The sequence below is a fragment of the Arachis ipaensis genome, chromosome B3 (genome assembly GCF_059453495.1).
Source record: "Arachis ipaensis isolate K30076 ecotype BB chromosome B3, ASM5945349v1, whole genome shotgun sequence".
Lineage (NCBI taxonomy): Eukaryota > Viridiplantae > Streptophyta > Magnoliopsida > Fabales > Fabaceae > Arachis > Arachis ipaensis.
The window spans coordinates 81,420,205-81,431,684 of NC_142438.1; the positions used below are offsets into that span (position 1 = coordinate 81,420,205).

General features: G+C 40.5%; 2 non-coding genes across 2 annotated transcripts; one reads left to right on the forward strand and one right to left on the reverse strand.

The window, feature by feature from the left end:
* Nucleotides 1-333: 333 nt before the first annotated feature.
* Nucleotides 334-437, reverse strand: LOC148571320 (small nucleolar RNA R71). Its single transcript, XR_015909010.1, has one exon. It is a non-coding gene; the product is annotated as a small nucleolar RNA R71 (small nucleolar RNA).
* A 10,255-nt stretch (nt 438-10,692) lies between these two features.
* LOC148571321 (small nucleolar RNA R71) lies at nt 10,693-10,800 on the forward strand. Its single transcript, XR_015908995.1, has one exon. It is a non-coding gene; the product is annotated as a small nucleolar RNA R71 (small nucleolar RNA).
* The last annotated feature ends 680 nt before the right edge of the window (nt 10,801-11,480 follow it).

Sequence of the window (11,480 nt, forward strand, 5' to 3'; positions counted from 1 at the left end):
GGGAATTGTGGTAGTAGCATCCAGAAACCACCCATTCAGGCCAACAATTTTGAGCTCAAGCCACAGCTAATATCACTTGTGGAAAATCATTGTTCCTTTGGAGGAAGTGCTAATGAAGACCCAAACCAACATCTCACAAAATTCCTGAGAATTTGTGACACTGTGAAGTCCAATGGAGTCCAGGAAGATGCCTATAAACTGCTTTTGTTCCCATTTTCACTTAGGGACAAAGCAGCTAAGTGGCTGGAATCATTCCCAAGGGGGAGTCTAACAACATGGGATGAGGTGGAAAGCAAGTTTCTGGCACGTTTCTACCCTCCACAAAAGGTCAATAGGCTTCGATCTGAGGTTCAGACTTTTAGACAACAAGATGGTGAAACTCTCTACGAGGCATGGGAGAGATTCAAGGACTTGACAAGGAAATGCCCACCAAACATGTTCCATGATTGGGTGCAACTGCACATCTTCTATGATGGGCTCTCTTATGAATCAAGGAAGGCTGTAGACCATTCATCAGGAGGTTCATTGAACAGGAAAAAGACTGTGGAAGAAGCCATTGAAGTGATCGAGACAGTGGCTGAGAATGAGTACTACTATGCATCAGAAAGGCACAACACTAAGGGAGTCATGGAGCTGAACCAGGTTGATACAATTCTAGCCCAAAACAAGGTGTTTGCCAAGCAACTAGCAGAGCTTACCAGGCAATTAGAAACAAAGCAAGTGGCTGCAATACACACACAAGATCAAGAGGAAGTAGGCATTGAAGGAGGTGATTGGGATGAGGCTAACTATGTGGGAAACCAACAAAGGCAATCATATGATCCACATTCCAACACTTACAACCCAGGCTGGAGAAACCACCCAAACTTTGGGTGGGGAAACCAACAAACCCAACCACAAAACCACAAACCTTACAACCACCACCAACATAACAATTCCACATACCAAAACTCCAACCAAAGATCATACCAAGCCACACAAAACACTTACCCCCAATCATCATATCATGGCCAAAATAATCAACATACCCAACCTAATCCGAACCAACAATTTCAAGATCAATTAAACCGGATAGAAGGAATTATGGCAACCATGAGTCAAGACATCATTGAACTGAAGAGCTTCAGGGATGATGTGAGAACTACCTTAAGAAACCATGGTGAAAAACTCAAAAGGATGGAATCTCAAGTAGGAGAGCTATCTCAACAGGCACCCAAATCAACTGCAGTGTTCTCTAGTGACACAGAAAAGAATCCTAAAGGGGAACAAAAGAGAGTAAGATGGGAAGAATGCAAAGCCATCACCATAATGAAGGAAGTCTCAGGAGAAGAAGGAATCAGGCCCTCAGAGCAGGAACCAGAAATCTTGAAGGAAGGTGTGGAAGAAGTTAAGCAAGAAGGTGGAACTGAGCAAGCCAAGGAACTGCAAAAAGGCATGATGGAAGTATACCAACCAAAAGCACCATTTCCTGAGAGGTTAGGAGGAGGTGAAAAAAGGAAAACCTATTCAAGGTTTCTAGAGACATTTAACTCTCTGCATGTCAATATTCCCTTTCTTGAGATTCTTCATCAAATGCCCACACACATCAAGTATTTAAAGGAATTGTTAAGCAAGAAAAGAGTTTTGAAGGGAGGACAAACGGTAACAATGAACAAAGAATGCAGTGCTCTCATCAAGAAGGACACACTCTCTAAGAAAACGGACCCAGGAAGTTTTCATATCCCTTGCATCATAGGGGAAACAAAAATTGACAGAGGATTCTGTGATCTAGGAGCTAGCATAAATGTGATGCCTCTAACTCTTATGAAGAGGCTACAACTGAATGAGGTGAGATCCACTGATGTAATCATACAACTGGCTGACAAAACTCAGAAGCAAGCTGAAGGGGTAGTTGAAAATGTGCTGGTGAAAGTGGGGGATTATTATTTCCCCACAGACTTTGTCATTGTGGACATGGAGGAAAGCTACTTACACCCTATCATTCTGGGCAGACCATTTCTAGCCACTACTAGAGCGCTCATAGATGTAGAACAAGGAGAGCTAATTCTGAGAATACATGAGGAACAGCTCATTTTCAAAGTCTTCAAACCTGCATCTGAGCCTGAACCAGAACCTGAAAAGCCTAAAGATGATAGTAGCCATCCGTGTTTGGAGGAAAGTAATCCAGCAGCTGAGACTCTAAAACAGTCATTGGAAGGCAAACAAGAGTTGCAAGAGTTAGAGCCACAAGAATCAGTGGAAACAGATCAGAAGGATCCTCCTGACATAAAGGTCAATGAAGAAATCCTCAAGAGAAAGGGAAGAGTGATAGGGAGATTGCCAAGAGGATGGAGAAACAAGAAAATTCCCACTGAAGGTTTTTCTTCGGGAGATAACGTGATATCAAGTCATTATCTGCCAATCCCACCTGGCCTCAAAACCATTCCTTCCCAGCTCCCTCAAGTGTTCACAATCAGGAAAGTTCTTTCTATGGAACATTTAGAGGTCATGAATGAATCAAGTGGGGACGTTTTCATAGTGAGAGGAGATGACGTCAAGCACTACAATCCACCCTAACAAGGGACAACCGTCAAGCTAATGACGTTAAAGAAGCGCTTGTTGGGAGGCAACCCAACCTGAGGTAATACCTTGTTGCTGTTTCTTTTATTTGTTTCAATAAAAAGGGTAAAGTAGTTTCTGTGCATTGCAAAGAATTAAGTTTGGTGTTTCACACCAAACAATGAATTCATGGATCAATAAGTCAAAGGGGAATGTGTGACTCTAAGTTTGGTGTTCCACCATAAAGATCAACTGAACACAACAACCTTTGAATTATATGAAAGGAACAACTATTCTAAGCAGTCACAGAAATGCTTAAAACCCTTAGTAGCAACATCATTCCAAGATAACTCAAGGATTCAAAGAACAGAGAGAAGTAAGTGGGAGACTAAGTTTGGTGTTCACACACCAACTTAAGAATCCGATACTTACCCACACATAGTTGAGCTAACCACTCAAGTGCTTGAGAAGCAAGCAACTTCATTACTCTTTGCAGGAAAGGAAACAAGAACCTTAAAGCATGAAGCAACATTTAGGAAGAAGAAGGAGAAATCAAAGTGTTTCCTGACAACAAAGAGAAAACAAGGAATTTCACAAGGTGGTATTGTTCCTTGATAATTCTTTAAAAAGGGCAAACAAAAGCATGCGTGTTCTGGTTTAAACTGTAAATGTTGAATCTTTCTGGAATGTGTAGTTTTTTTGTTAATTGCTTTGAATAAAGTGAATGCCTAGATGTTTGGATATAACTTCACCTTCTTAAACAAGTGCGTGCCATGCTTGTTCTGTTTCCAAAAATAAAAGAAAAGTTTGAACAAAAGTAACTTGGCTAAATTAGTGACAAATCAAGTAGAATTAAGTGGTGGTATGCATGCTTGATTGTGTAGTCAGATCACTAAAATTAGAGTGTAGAATTATCATTTTTTTTATGAAGAAAGTAAAAATTGTCTATGGATCTTGATGAATAAATGTCTTTGGCCATGAAAAAGAAAGAAAAAGAAAAAGAAAAAGCCACGGAAAAAGGCAACCAAAAAGCAAAAAAAAAAAAAAATTGAGAAAATAAGCTAGGTACCAATGGTTTGAACTTCTGAGACAAATGCCTGTGGTGTTTATGTATTAAGGATATGCTTGGATGAATAGGTTCTGAGGAGTGTTTCAACACTTGGTAACTTGGGTTAACTAACCCGGGATTATCAACCAAAAGTCCATTATCAAGAGCAACCTAAATACAAAACATTTAGTCACACAAAGAGGTGCTGGGCACCAATGTCTCAAGAAGAAATGTGAACTAAAATGCCTAAAGTGGATATGTGTAGTGCACTGATAAGAAAAAGAAAATGCCAAAGGCTTGTGCAACACATGACACTAAGCAAACAAGGAGCAAAAGAAGCTCTAAGAAAAAGAAAAGAAAAACAAAGAAGAGAAAAGTGCCAAAGACATAAGAATAACAAGAGGCCATAGCAATTTTTGATGGATGCAATGAAAAAGTGATAATCCTACCTGATAAGTATGAAAAAGTGATGCTGCAACTTTCTGCATAAAACCCTTCTGATGAACTTCAAATGCTTGCTAATATAGCCAATGTAATTGCTTTCTGTTTCATACTTTCTTCTCAAATAACTCAGGACTTGCTTAGGGACAAGCAAGTATTAAGTTTGGTGTTGTGATGCCAAGGCATCATAGGCTAGTTTCACTAGCATTTTTCTGTTAGTTTTAGTTGTTTTATGCATTTTCTTGAGCTTAAAGTAACCAAAAATGGTTAAATGAAGAACAAAGTAATGAACCATCCAAACAATATGATTTTGATGCAAATTCCATGAGTTTTAGTTATATTACTTAAATGCTATGAATGAAAGAGTTCTCATGAAATTTTGCAAGACTTTGATGCAATTGTTTGGATGATTTCAGGGAAGAAGAGGCTAAGCAAGGAAGCAACAAAATCAATAAAGGAAGCTTGAATATCACATGTGGAGTTTAAGTTCCAGTTTAAGCCTAAACTGGAGCTTAAACGCCAAAATCATGAAGGATAAGAAATGCTGGGATTGAAGTTTAACCTCCAGTTTGACCTCAAACTGGAGGTTAAACGCCAGAATGAAAAGCCTCACTTAAGGAGCATTCCACGTTTAACCTCCAGTTTGACCTCAAACTGGAGGTTAAACGCCAGAATGAGTATGCCACCCAGGGAGCCATTCCACGTTTAAGCTCCAGTTTGACTCAAACTGGAGCTTAAACGTGTTCGATAGCTTTTCTACTCCAGGGTTGCTCTCTCCATCTCCACGTTTAACCTCCAGTTTGACCCCAAACTGGAGGTTAAACGTGTTCGACACCTCCAGGGCCACCATTCTAAGCTTCCACGTTTAACCTCCAGTTTGACCTCAAACTGGAGGTTAAACGTGTTCGACCTCCAGTATGCCTCCACCCTTTTCTACGTTTAACCTCCAGTTTGACCTCAAACTGGAGGTTAAACGTGTTCGACCTCCAGGGCTGCCCTTCCTATCTCCACGTTTAAGCTTCAGTTTAACCTTAAACTGAAGCTTAAACGTGTTCGACTACATGACTCTCCAGGGCTACCTTCTTCCATTTCCACGTTTAAGCTTCAGTTTAACCTTAACTGAAGCTTAAACGTGCTTCTACAAAAGGCCTCACTGGAAGTGTCTGGCGTTTAAGTTGCAGTTTAAGCTTAAACTACAACTTAAACGCCACTCTTGAAAAAGGTTTCTGGGCCAAAAATATTGTGATTTAAGTTAGTCTTTGAGCACAAATATTAACTTAAACTTACTTTGGTATGAAACCCAATTGAATATCATGGTTTATGGGATTGGGCCTGAAGGATTGATGAGTTTGAAATCTCAATTTATTGAGTCATGTGTCATTATTTGATTATCACTAAGTTGGCTCAATAAATGTTACAGGATTTGGATCAACAACCTCATCAAGATTATGGATCATAAACCCAAGGCAAAAGGAAAGCAAGGAGAGGCCTCAAAGCCCAAGAAGCACAACTGAAGCTCAATATAGAAAGTGTATAAATAGGATAGAAGTTAAGTTAGAGGGGACTTTACTTTCACTTTTAGCTAGTTTTCCTTTTCTTTGTAATTGAATTCAGAGCTATGACTCACTAAACCCCCTTTCATTGGGTTAGGGAGCTCTATTGTAATTCAATGAATCAATAATAGTTTATCTTCTTCTTCAATCTTTTCTCTTGAATTTTGTTAGAAAGCTTCTCGATCTAATTCCATTGAGTAGTTGTCTTGGGAAAGAAACTACTCATACTTGGAATCCTTCGGAGCCTTGGGAAAGGAATGGAGGATTCATGCTAGAGAAGCTTTCTCACAGTGGATTGGATTGGGGTTTGGATGGATATTGTGACATGTAATCCTACCAAATTGTGGTTCATGAAACTGTGTGGTATAATCAGTGATCGAGCATCATCTCTTCTTATGAACATTTAAACCAAGGGATTGGGAATTTGTTCGTTTTTAGAGAGAATTGGTGAGCCAAGGGATTGGGATCCAATCATATAAGATTGCCAAGCAAATTCAATGAATGCATTGGTTGAGGAAGGGATAAAAGTTGTTTTGATTCGGAGATCTCAATATCTCCTAACACCCAATGAACTCCCCATTTCTGATTTACCACTTTCTCTTTACATTCTGCAATTAAATTCATGCAATCACCCCCATCCCTTTTAATTTCAGCAATTTAGCTTCTCGCCCTTTAATTCATGCTATTTTACATTCCGCAATTCTCATCTAAATCTTGATTCCGCTCAACTAGAACATACTTCTAATCCGAATTGCTCACTCAACCAATCCTTGTGGGATTCGACCTCACTCTATTGTGAGTTTTTACTTGACGATAACCGGTGCACTTGCCGGAAGGAATTTTGCCGATCGTGCAATTTCCTAAATCGTAGCATAACAAGTTTATGTGCATCACTTAGGTCAGGATTTTATTCCTGTGGGCCCTCCTATCCACTGATGCTCAAAGCCTTGGATCCTTTTTATCACCCTTGCCTTTTGGTTTAAAGGGGTATTGGCTTTTTCTGCTTGCTTTTCTTTTTTTTCTTTTCTCTCTCTTTTTTTTTGCAAGCTTTTCACTGCTTTTTCTTGCTTCAAGAATCAATTTTATGATTTTTTAGATCATCAGATAACATTTCTCTTTTTCCTTTCATTCTTTCAAGAGCCAACAATTTTAACATTCATAAACAATCAAATTCAAAAATATGCATTGTTCAAGCATTCATTCAGAAAAATAATAGTATTGCCACCATATTAAAATAATTAAACTGTTTTAAAATTTGAAATTCATGCACTTCTTTTTCTTTTTCAATTAAAAACATTTTCATTTAAGAAAGGTGATGGATTCATTTTCATAGCTTTAAGGCATAGACACTAATGATCATGTAATAAAGACACAAACATAGATAAACATAAAGCATAATTTTCAAAAAACAGGAAAATAAAGAACAAGGAAGTTAAAAAATGGGTCCACCTTAGTGATGGCGGCTTGTTCTTCCTTTTGAAGATCTTATGGAGTGCTTGAGCTCCTCAATGTCTCTTCCTTGCCTTTGTTGCTCCTCTCTCATGGTTCTTTGATCTTCTCTAATTTCGTGGAGGAGGATGGAATGCTCTTGGTGCTCCACCTTTAGTTGTCCCATGTTGGAACCTAATTCTCCTAGGGAGGTGTTGATTTACTCCCAATAGTTTTGTGGAGGAAAATGCATCCCTTGAGGCATCTCAGGGATTTTATGCTGCGGAATTTCCTCATGCTCTTGATGAGGTTCTCTTGTTTTCTCCATCCTTTTCTTAGTGATGGGTTTGTCCTCATCAATGAGAATGTCTCCCTCTATGTCAATTCCAACCGAATTGCAAAGGTGACAAATAAGATGAGGGAAGGCTAACCTTGCCAAAGGAGAGGACTTGTCCGCCACCTTGTAGAGTTCTTGGGATATAACCTCATGAACTTCCACTTCCTCTCCAATCATGATGCTATGTATCATGATAGCCCAGTCTATAGTAGCTTCGAACCGGTTGCTAGCGGGAATGATTGAGCGTTGGATGAACTCCAACCATCCTCTAGCCACGGGCTTGAGGTCATGCCCTCTTAGTTGAACCGGCTTCCCTCTTGAATCTCTCTTCCATTGAGCGCCCTCTTCACAGATGTCCATGAGGACTTGGTCCAACCTTTGATCAAAGTTGACCCTTCTAGTGTAGGGGTGTGCATCTCCTTGCATCATGGGCAAGTTGAATGCCAACCTTACATTTTTCGGACAAAAATCCAAGTATTTCCCTCGGACCATTGTAAGCAAATTCTTGGGGTCCGAGTTCACACTTTGATCATGGTTCTTGGTGATCCATGCATTGGCATAGAACTCTTGAACCATTAAGATTCCGACTTGTTGAATGGGGTTGGTGAGAACTTCCCAACCTCTTCTTCGGATCTCATGTCGGATCTCTAGATACTCATTCTTTTTGAGTTTGAAAGGGACCTCGGGGATCACTTTCTTCTTGGCCACAACTTCATAGAAGTGGTATTGATGCACCCTTGAGAGGAATCTCTCCATCTCCCATGACTCGGAGGTGGAAGCTTTTGCCTTCCTTTTCCTCTTTCTAGAGGTTTCTCCGGCCTTTGGTGCCATAAATAGTTATGGAAAAAAACAAAAAGCTTTAGCTTTTACCACACCAAACTTAGAAACTTGCTCGTCCTCGAGCAAAAGAAGAAAGAAGAGAGTAGAAGAAGAAGAAATAGAGGAGATGGAGGGGGCTTAGTGTTTCGGCCAAGGGGGAGAAGTAGTGTGTATGTTGTGTGAAAATGAAGGAGTGAAGATGGGTTTATATAGGAGTGGAGAGGGGGGTATAGTTCGGCCATTATGGGTGGATTTGGGTGGGAAAGTGGTTTGAATTTGAATGATGAGGTATGTGGGGTTTTATGAAGAATGGATGTGAGTGGTGAAGAGAATGGTGGGATTTCATAGGTGGGGATCTTGTGGGGTCTACAGATCCTGAGGTGTCAAGGATATCTCATCCCTGCACCAAGTGGCATGCAAAAATGCCCCTTTCTACCAATCCTGGCATTAAACACCAGGCTGCTGCCCATTTCTGGCATTTAACACCAGCTTCTTGCCCATTCTTGGCGTTAAACACTAGTCTGGTACCCATTTCTGGCGTTAAACGCCCAGAATGGTGCCAGACTGGGCGTTTAACGCCCATTCTGCTACCTTTACTGGCGTTTAAACGCCAGTAACTGTCTCCTCCAGGGTGTTCTGTTTTTCATTCTATTTTTCACTTTGTTTTTGCTTTTTCAATTATTTTTGTGACTTCACATGATCATCAACCTACAGAAAACATAAAATAACAATAGAAAATAGAAAATTTTCATAGAATAGTAACGATTGGATTGCCTCCCAACAAGCGCTTCTTTAATGTTAATAGCTTGACAGTGGGCTCTCATGGAGCCTCACAGATGTTCAGAGCAATGTTGGAACCTTCCAACACCAAACTTAGAGTTTGAATGTGGGGGTTCAACACCAAACTTAAAGTTTGGTTGTGGCCTCCCAACACCAAACTTAGAGTTTGACTGTGGGGGCTCTATTTGACTCTGTATTGAGAGAAGCTCTTCGTGCTTCCTCTCCATGGTGACAGAGGGATATCCTTGAGCTTTAAACACAAGGGAGTCTACATTCACTTGAATGATCAATTCTCCTCTGTCAACATCAATCACAGCCTTTGTTGTGGCTAGGAAGGGTCTGCCAAGGATGATGGATTCATCCATACACTTCCCAGTTTCTAGGATTATGAAATCAGCAGGGATGGAATGGTCTTCATCCTTTACCAAGACATCCTCTACAAGTCTATAAGCTTGTTTTTTTGAATTGTCTGCCATCTCCAGTGAGATTCTTGCAGCTTATAACTTAATGATCCCTAGCTTCTCCATTACAGAGAGAGGCATAAAGTTTATGCTTGACCCTATGTCACACAGAGCCTTCTCAAAGGTCATAGTACCTATGGTACAAGGGATTGAGAACTTTCCAGGGTCCTGTCTCTTTTGAGGTAATCTCTGCCTAGTCAAGTCATCCAGTTCTTTGATGAGCAATGGAGGTTCATCCTCCCAAGTCTCATTACCAAACAACTTGGCATTCAGCTTCATGATTACTCCAAGGTACTTAGCAACTTGCTCTTCAGTAACATCTTCATCCTCTTCAGAGGAAGAATACTCATCAAAGCTCATGAATGGCAAAAGTAAATTTAACGGAATCTCTATGGTCTCAGCGTGAGCCTCAGATTCCCATGGTTCCTCATTAGGGAACTCCATGGAGGTCAGTGGGCGTCCATTGAGGTCTTCCTCAGTGGGAATCACTGCCTCATCCTCCTCTCCATGTTCGGCCATGTGAGATGTGGTTATGGCCTTGCACTCTCTTTTTGGATTCTCTTCTGTATTGCTTGGGAGAGTGCTAGGAGGGAGTTCAGTAATTTTCTTACTCAGCTGACCCAATTGTGCCTCCAAATTTCTAATGGAGGACCTTGTTTCAGTCAGGAAACTTTGAGTGGTTTTGATTAGATCAGAGACAATGGTTGTTAAGTTAGAGGGGCTCTGCTTAGAATTCTCTGTCTATTGCTGAGAAGATGATGGAAAAGGCTTGACATTGCTAAACATGTTTCTTCCACCATTGTTGTTGTTGAAACCTTGTTGAGGTCTCTGTTGATCCTTCCATGAGAGATTTGGATGATTTCTCCATGAAGGATTATAGGTGTTTCCATAGGGTTTTCCCATGTAATTCACCCCTTCCATTGCTGGGTTCTCAGGATCATAAGCTTCTTCTTCAGAGGAAGCTTCCTTAGTACTGCCTATTGCTGCTTGCATTCCAGACAGACTCTGAGAAATCATATTGACTTGCTGAGTCAATATTTTATTCTGAGCCAATATGGCATTCAGAGTATCAATCTCAAGAACTCCTTTCTTCTGATTTGTCCCATTATTCACAGGATTTCTTTCAGAAGTGTACATGAATTGGTTATTTGCAACCATTTCAATGAGTTCCTGAGCTTCTGCAGGCGTCTTCTTCGGATGAAGAGATCCTCCAGCAGAGCTATCCAATGACATCTTGGATAGTTCAGACAGACCATCATAGAAAATTCCTATGATGCTCCATTCTGAAAGCATGTCAGAAGGGCATCTTCTGATCAGTTGCTTGTATCTTTCCCAAGCTTCATAGAGGGATTCACCATCCTTCTGTCTAAAGCTTTGGACTTCCACTCTAAGCTTACTCAATTTTTGAGGTGGAAAGAACTTTGCCAAGAAGGCATTGACTAGCTTTTCCCAAGAGTTCAGGCTTTCTTTAGGTTGTGAGTCCAACCATGTCCTAGCTCTGTCTCTTACAGCAAAAGGAAAAAGCATAAATCTGTAGACTTCAGGGTCAACCCCATTGGTCTTGACAGTGTCACAGATTTGCAAGAACTCAGTTAAGAACTGATGAGGATCTTCCAATGGAAGTCCATGAAACTTGCAATTCTGTTGCATTAGAAAAACTAATTGAGGCTTAAGCTCAAAGTTGTTTGCTCCAATGGCAGGGATTGAGATGATTCTCCCATAGAAGTCCGGAGTAGGTGCAGTAAAGTCACCAAGCACCTTCCTTGCATTGTTGGCATTGTTGTTTTCGGCTGCCATGGTTTTTTCTTCCTTGAAAAGCTCTGTTAGGCCCTCTCTAAAGAGAATTGTTCTTTACCTTCTCTTAGCTTTCTCTTCAAGGTCCTTTCAGGTTCAGGATCAGCTTGAACAAGTATGCCTTTATCTTTGTTCCTGCTCATATGAAAGAGAAGAGAACAAGAAAGTATGGAATCCTCTATGTCACAGTATAGAGATTCCTTGAGGTGTCATAGGAAAAGAAGAATAGAAAGAGGAGGTAGAGATGAGAGAATTCGAACTTATTAAAGAAATAGGGTTCG